General features: G+C 39.0%; 1 non-coding gene across 1 annotated transcript; it reads right to left on the bottom strand.

Moving 5' to 3' along the window:
• Nucleotides 1-7,045: 7,045 nt before the first annotated feature.
• Nucleotides 7,046-7,150, bottom strand: LOC116475996 (U6 spliceosomal RNA). The gene has a single exon (XR_004250079.1). It is a non-coding gene; the product is annotated as a U6 spliceosomal RNA (small nuclear RNA).
• Nucleotides 7,151-7,435: the final 285 nt, after the last annotated feature.

Raw genomic sequence — 7,435 nt, forward strand, 5'->3', positions numbered from 1 at the left:
TTTATCAAATTATACACTGTGCAAAGGCATCATTTCACCAACAGATGGACTTAATGTGCATGAAAATACATGCCTTTTAAAGAAACTAAATTAGTAGTTTCACTTCTTTCCCCTTTTATTAAAGACAGAGTTCTAGCAGAGCTCTCTGCTATAAAGTCAGACTTTATAGACATCAGCAAAATGAGATTTATTTGGATAGAAATTGGATGGAACATCAGAGAAGTCTTTTGCAACAGTGAACCTGCAAGTTTCAAGTAGAGATTAGGAGGATGCTGGCCCCTGGACCCAGACTGGTTTAAAAAACAGAAAAGGGAGAAGAAAAGCTTTCAAATCTAACTCTTTAAGAGTTGAAGTTTCCCTTGAAAGAATGGGTGATGGCTTCCTTCCATAAGTGGCAAAATGGCATGAAGACTGTGGAAGTTAAATGAAGCAGGAAGGTGCCATCCATGGAGCACTGGAACTGGAATACAAAGACCTGGGTTCTGGTTCCAGCTTTATCACTAACCCCTCCTGGCTCATCTCACAAGTCCCCTCTCCTCTCAGACTCTCTGGTTTCTCATTTAGGATGTGGAATCTGTCTATCCCATAGCATTATAATGAGAGAAGTAAAATAAATGGTGTAAAGAAAAGCACCTTTATTTCCATGCTTTTATTGTTTATGTATCTATTTATTTATTATGATATGAACAATAATGAGTGCATTCTCACTCATTTCAGACAAAATGCCATCAATTTCAGACAATATGCCATCAATGCAAAAGCTGTTTTCCCTTTGTTCCAATCCCAGAATGATTAGCAGTAATTATTAGCAGTTTGATATGTATGTGTCCTTGAATTTTTATATAAAATTATATACATATAGATAAAAAATACATTTTTATCACGTAAGTAACATTATGCTATACATACCACATGTTTTGTTCTACTAAATCAAACATTCTATGTCAGAATATACAAATCAGCCACATTCTTTTGGAAGGTTTCAGGGATGCCATAGTTTAGATGCACAATGATCCGTTTACCCATTCCCTATGAATGGGTAATATGGTGCTTCTAATATTTTGTTGTTACCAGAAAGCGCAGTGGATATTTTTCATACCCATGTGAAACTATTTCCCTTGGGTAGGTATTAAGAACTAAAACTACTTGATCAAAGAGAATACACATTTAAAATTTTTATAGATACTGCCAAATTGCCCTCCACACAGTCTGCTGATGTGTGATCCTACAAGAAGTATTTAAGAGCATTTCACCTCCGGACACTGGGATAGTATTAGTCTTTTAATTTTTACCCATCTGATGAGTGAAAAATAGAATTTTGCTGTCATTTTAATTAGCACTTTCCAGATAACTAGCGAGGCTGGTAGCTTTTCAGATCTTTACTGGCTATCTCTAAACATGAGTATCTTGCTATGTGTTAGCATAGCTAATATAAAAAGCATGGCTGTAGTAGAAAGAATGGTATATGTGAGAGAGAGATTGGCTCACATTCTAGCTCTTGTGTTCATAAGCTTAGTGGCTTTTGGCAAGTTACTTCACTTTTTCATGCTTTAGTGTTCCCATCTGTAAAATGGAAAACATACTGTTATAGACCGAATTTTTGTGTCCTCTCAAATTCATATGTTGAAGTCCTGACCCTCAATGTGATGGTATTTGGAGATAGGGCCTTTAGGAGGTAATTAGGTATAGACAAATGAAGCCATGTACAAGCCAGGAAGAGGGCTCTCACCTGAAACCAAATTGGCTGGCAACTTGATTTTGGACTTCCCAGCCTCCAGAGCTATGAGAAACAACTTTCTGTTGTTGAAGTCACCCAGACTAAAACATTTTGTTATGGCACCCTGAGCCAACTAAGACACATTATACCACCATTCCCTTGACTGAGGATTGTTATGAGAATTAAACGTGAATGTGCATGGAAACTTTTTTTGTGATAGTGTATTAGTCTGAGTTCTCTAGAGAGAGCTGATGGTATAGTATAGTCTGAGTCCAGAGGTCTGAGACCAAGGAGAGCTGATGGTATAAGCTCCAGTCCAAGTCTGAGTCTGAAGGCAGAAGTCCTGTGTTCCAGCTTGAAGACAATCAGGAAAATTTTGTTCTGTTCAATTCAGGGCTTTGACAGGTTGGATGAGGCCTAAGGGCAATCTGCTTTACTTAGTCTACTAATTCAAATGTTAGTCTTATCTAGAAAATCCCTCACAGATAAACACAGAATAATGTTTAACCAAAGATCTGAGTACCCCATGGTCCAGTTAAGTTGACTCATGAGATTAGCCATCACATCTAGACAAAGATACAGATTGTGTTGTTGTTCATTTAACCTGCTGGAGAAAGAGTGATTTCTAATCCTCATCCCCTCATCATTCTCTCCTTATTTAGTATGCACTGATAGTCAATGATTGTGTAGCTATTGAAAAAGTACATTACTATTAAAAAGTTGAGTCTGCCGGGAGTGGTGGCCCATGCCTGTAATCCCAGCACTTTTGGAGGTCGAGGCAGGCAGATCACGAGGTCAGGAGATTGAGACAATCCTGGCCAACATGGTGAAACCCCGTCTCTACTAAAATACAAAAAATTAGCTGGGCGTGGTGGCACGTGCCTGTGGTCCCAGCTACTCAGGAGACAGAGGCAGGGGAATCGCTTGAACCTGGGAGGTGGAGGTTGCAGTGAGCTGAGATCGCACCACTGCACTCCAGCCTGGTGACAGAGAAAGACTCCTTAAAAAAAAAAAAAAAAAGGTTGAGTCAAACATTTTCTGTGTTGCCTTTATTAGTGGTGAAGTTTATTTTGTATGGGGAAGAAGGTTTGGGATGGATTTGGACAAAATCTCCAGATGTGAGTGCCATTTTTTTGCTCCTCTTCCTAATGCACAAGTATCTGACCCAATACTTCCTCTGTAAAGAGACCCCAGAAGTTCCCTTCCAAAGGCAATGCACAGGTATAGTCTCCTATTGGCTCACGGGTATATCTTGTTTTAGATACTCTCTCTTCTCTCAGACTAGCTTGCTGATCCTCACTTGCCCTCTCTCTTGAAAGCTTCTTGAGACAGAGGAATTATCTTATTGATCTTTGCAATTCCCAAAGGGCCTAGTATTAGTCAGCCAGTAGGGGCTCCAGAATTATTGGCTGAATCCTGATGATACAGAAGTGGACATTCTGCCTGACCTAGTTGTGTGTATTTCCTCCTGTGAATTTAAACAGATGAGATATTAGAGCAGTGGCTCTAAGCAGCTTCAAAACTGTAGCTGCATAAAGAAATACCTGCAAAGTTTGTAAAATTCTCAGCGCCCAGGATGCACCCAGGACCAATTAAGTCAAAATGTTGGAGAGTTAGACTCAGGCATTCTTGCTTTTTAAAGCTCCTCAGTTGATTCTAACTTTCATCCTCTGCCGTAGAGGTTAGGTTGGTTCTTCTCCAGGCTATGGGTTATCAGCCTAAGAAGATTTTGCACACTGAATACCAGATAATCTCTTGCTATAATAATGTCCTTAGAAGGAAAACTTTGTAATTTTTTTTTTTTTTTTTTTACCGTTCTCCAACCTTCTATCCTGAAAAACTTTGTAATTTTATAAAGAGTCAACTCATAATAGCAATAGTGATTTTACTGCAGTCCAAAGTTCAAAAGTTATATTTCAGAAATGAGGCCTTAATCCAAAGGAGAACAATATTTGGCAGAACAAGGCTGTAAAAATTTACCAGCAAGCAAGTAAATAAAGAACCTAAGAGTCATAGAGCACATGGCAATAAAGAAATGTTAGCCTAGTTGCCTTTTACCAAAGACTAGCCCTCAAACCAACATTGCTATTAATCTGTCACTATCTGGAGAAGCTGGCCTGGTGGTTTGTCACAGATTAGATTGTGCAAAAAAGCTATCAGCCTGCTGTTGAGCCAGAAGGCAGTTAGAGGAGGTATGGAAGAGGAAGAAGGAAGATTGCTCTTAGTAAAATCCCGCTCTGGCTCCCTCAAAGTGATTGGATTCATTTAGAAAGAGTATTCAATCTCCTGTGCAGAATTACTGAAATTACATTTTGTATTTGTATTACCTTTGAACTATATGTTCTGTAGCTTGTACATGCATGTGCATTTCATTCTTACTAGACAGTGTAAATGGTGCACAAAACTAACTCAATTGTTTTAAATTCACTTCTTGATATGTGTACATTCTACCAATGCTGTCTACCTTTGGCTCACTGATGAGTGAAGACGGCCTAAAAGGAAACCAGGCTAAATGATTGCCTGAAACAGGAAAGTAACACAAGCAAGAAAACATATGACAGGGCTTGTTGGCCATTTGAAGTAAGTTCTGCTTCCAATTAGAAGTATGGTCTCTTAGGACAGCCAGTGCCCCCAGCCCCCTGACCCCCCGGCTTACCTAGTTCCAGAAATAACACTCTTACCTCGTACTTGTTTGAGCCTCACTGAACTTCTACATACTGTGGGTCTGCTGGAATTTTGTGCTCACGAGGCGTGGTTGGCACTCCATGTGAATATGGCAGCAGGGAACAGGGGGCACACAGATTGCCTGAATCTATTCTGGTAACCTGCATGTTCCATGTTCCATCAGATTTTGCTTCGAAAACACGTATTCAAAGCTCAAACTATTAAGAATTTCAAGATGGTGCCAACAAAGCATTAAACCAAACATGGGGCCCTTCTGAGTGAGGGTTCTCTGGGCCTGCCCAGGTTGCACTGCTATGAAGCTGGCCCTGAGGACAGTGAAGGAAAATACACTGCAGATGAAGCGATTGCAGCATTTCAGAAAGGATTTGGCAATTTGTGTGATATTCATACCTAATAGACTCATACTCCATTTCTGGGGATGTATCTCAATGTTCTAATTAAAGCTTTACTTTCAAAGTTGCTCATGCCAGAATTGCCATGAGAGAAGTGAAGAACCAGTTATAACCTAAATATATAGTTTAAAAAGATTAATTAAATAAATATTTCCTTGATGAAGTATTATGCATCCAGTAAAACCCATGGAGACTGTGTCAAGGCATGATGATATGGTTAGGTTTTGTGTCCCCACCTAAATCTCATCTTGAATTATAGTCCCCATAATTCCCATAATCCCCACATTTCAAGGGAGAGACCAGGTGGGGGTAATTGGATCATGGTTTCCCCCATGTTGTTCTTGTGATAGTGAGTGCATTCTCACAAGATCTGATGGTTTTAAAAGGGCCTCTTTACCCTTTGCTCAGCACTTCTCCTTCTTGCTGCCTTGTGAAGAAGGTGCCTTGCTTCTCCCTTGCCTTCCACCATGTTTGTAAGTTTCTTGAGGTCTCCCCAGCCATGCTGAACTGTGAGTCAATTAAACCTCTTTCCTTCATAAATTACCCAATCTTCGGCAGTTTTTTACAGCAGTATGAAAATGGCAGAATACACATGAGAAAATGTGTCTGCTTAAATGTTAGTGGAAAACAAAAAGATGTACTATTTCATGCTACATACTCTGATTTCATATTTATATATTTGAAATAATATATAGATTATATATGTAAAATATGTATCTGTATCTTTAAGTAAATGTTAGTCAAATACTTCACAGTCTTTGGATATTAGATTATTAGGCACTTTTCTTTATTCTTTATTTTAGTTTCTACTTATTCCAAACTTTATTGTATGATAATTTATTTCTTAACTACATTTTGTTTATTTGTTACAGCCTGATCTTACTGATGCTCCATAATTCTTTAGGACTTCAGGATAATGAAGACATCGCCATCACTCAATTTCACATGTTTCATACAGTTTATAATACATGGCATTTTTAGATTTTTTCTCAAAAAAGCAAAATTATGATTGAATGATCTGGCAGGGGAGACTGGAGAAGGGGTCAGGAGGGTTCGCTGAAGAGAGGAGGCATTTTTTTTCTGCCTGGATTTTCATTGCCCTGTGTATTAGTCCATTTTCACGCCGCTGATACAGACCTACCAGAGACTGGGAAGAAAAAGAGCTTTAATTGGACTTACAGTTCCACATGGCTGGGGAGGCCTCAGAATCATGGCGGGAGGTGAAAGGCACTTCTTACATCGAGGCCGTAAGAGAGAATGAGGAAGAAGCAAAAGCGGAAACCCCTGATAAACTAATCAGATCTTGTGAGACTTATTCACTATCATGAGAATAGCACGGGGAAGACCAGCATCCGTGATTCAATTACCTCCCCCTGGGTTCTTTGGAATTCTGGGAGATAAAATTCAAGTTGAGATTTGAATGGGGACATGGCCAAACCATATCACCCTGTATTAGGGTAGAGTTCTTTGAAAGCGCTTTATGATGACGCTGCTGAACTTCAAATAGCCTGAGTATTACAGGAAGTCTATAGGGCTGAGACCAAAAGGACCTAGAAACCCAGCTCTACGTTGTTCTCTTTGTTTTGTTGTCTTTTTTTTTTTTTTTTGGTGGTGAAAAACACATGATATAAATTTTACCATTTTTATGTGCACAGTTCATAAAATTAAGTATATTTATATTTTTGTGAAACATCCCCTAGGCTTTTTTTTTTTAAAGTCTTTTTGAGGTATAATTGATCTATTAAAAAAACTGTACATATTTAATGTATACAATTCGATGGGTTTAGATGTGTGCATCCACCCATGAAACCATCACCACAGTCAAAGTAATAAACATCCGTCTCTGTATTAATCCATTTTCATGCTGCTGATAAAGACCTACCCGAGACTGGGAAGAAAAAGAGGTTTAATTGGACTTACAGTTCCACATGGCTGCGGAGGCCTCAGAATCATGGCGGGAGGCAAAAGGCACTTCTTATATGGGGGCAGCAAGAGAAAATGAGCAAGAAGCAAAAGCGGAAACCCCTGATAAACCCATCAGATCTTGTGAGACTGTTTTACTATCATGAGAATAGCAGGGGAAAGACTGGCCCCCATGATTCAATTATCTCCCCCTAGGTCCCTCCCACAACACGTGGGAATTCTGAGAGATACAATTCAAGTTGAGATTTGGGTGGGTACAGAGCCGAACCGTATCAATCACCTCCAAAAGTTTTCTTGTGTCCCCTATGCTGTTCTTTTTTTTTTTTTAGAAAATATGGAATGGTTCATGAATTTGCATGTCTTCCCTGGGCAGGGACCAGGCTAATTTCTGTTATCATTCCTATTTCAGTATATGTGCTGCTGAAGTGAGCATTCCAACCCTTTTTTTGTGATAAGAGCACTTAACATGAGATTTATGTTTAAACAAAATGTTTAAGTTTACAATACGGTATTGTTAACTATAGGCAGTAAAATTTTGCAGCCATTACAGAAAACAATATGGAGATTCCTGAAAAAAATTAAAAAATAAAACTACCATAGTACCTGCAACCTCACTTCTGGCTATATATCCAAAAGATTTGAAATCAGGATCTCAAAGAGATATTTGCCCTCCTATGTTTATTGCGGCATTATTCACTGGCTTAGTTTATTTGCTGCT

Source organism: Hylobates moloch, unplaced genomic scaffold (genome assembly GCF_009828535.3).
Source record: "Hylobates moloch isolate HMO894 unplaced genomic scaffold, HMol_V3 SCAFFOLD_10, whole genome shotgun sequence".
NCBI classification, from domain to species: Eukaryota; Metazoa; Chordata; class Mammalia; order Primates; family Hylobatidae; genus Hylobates; species Hylobates moloch.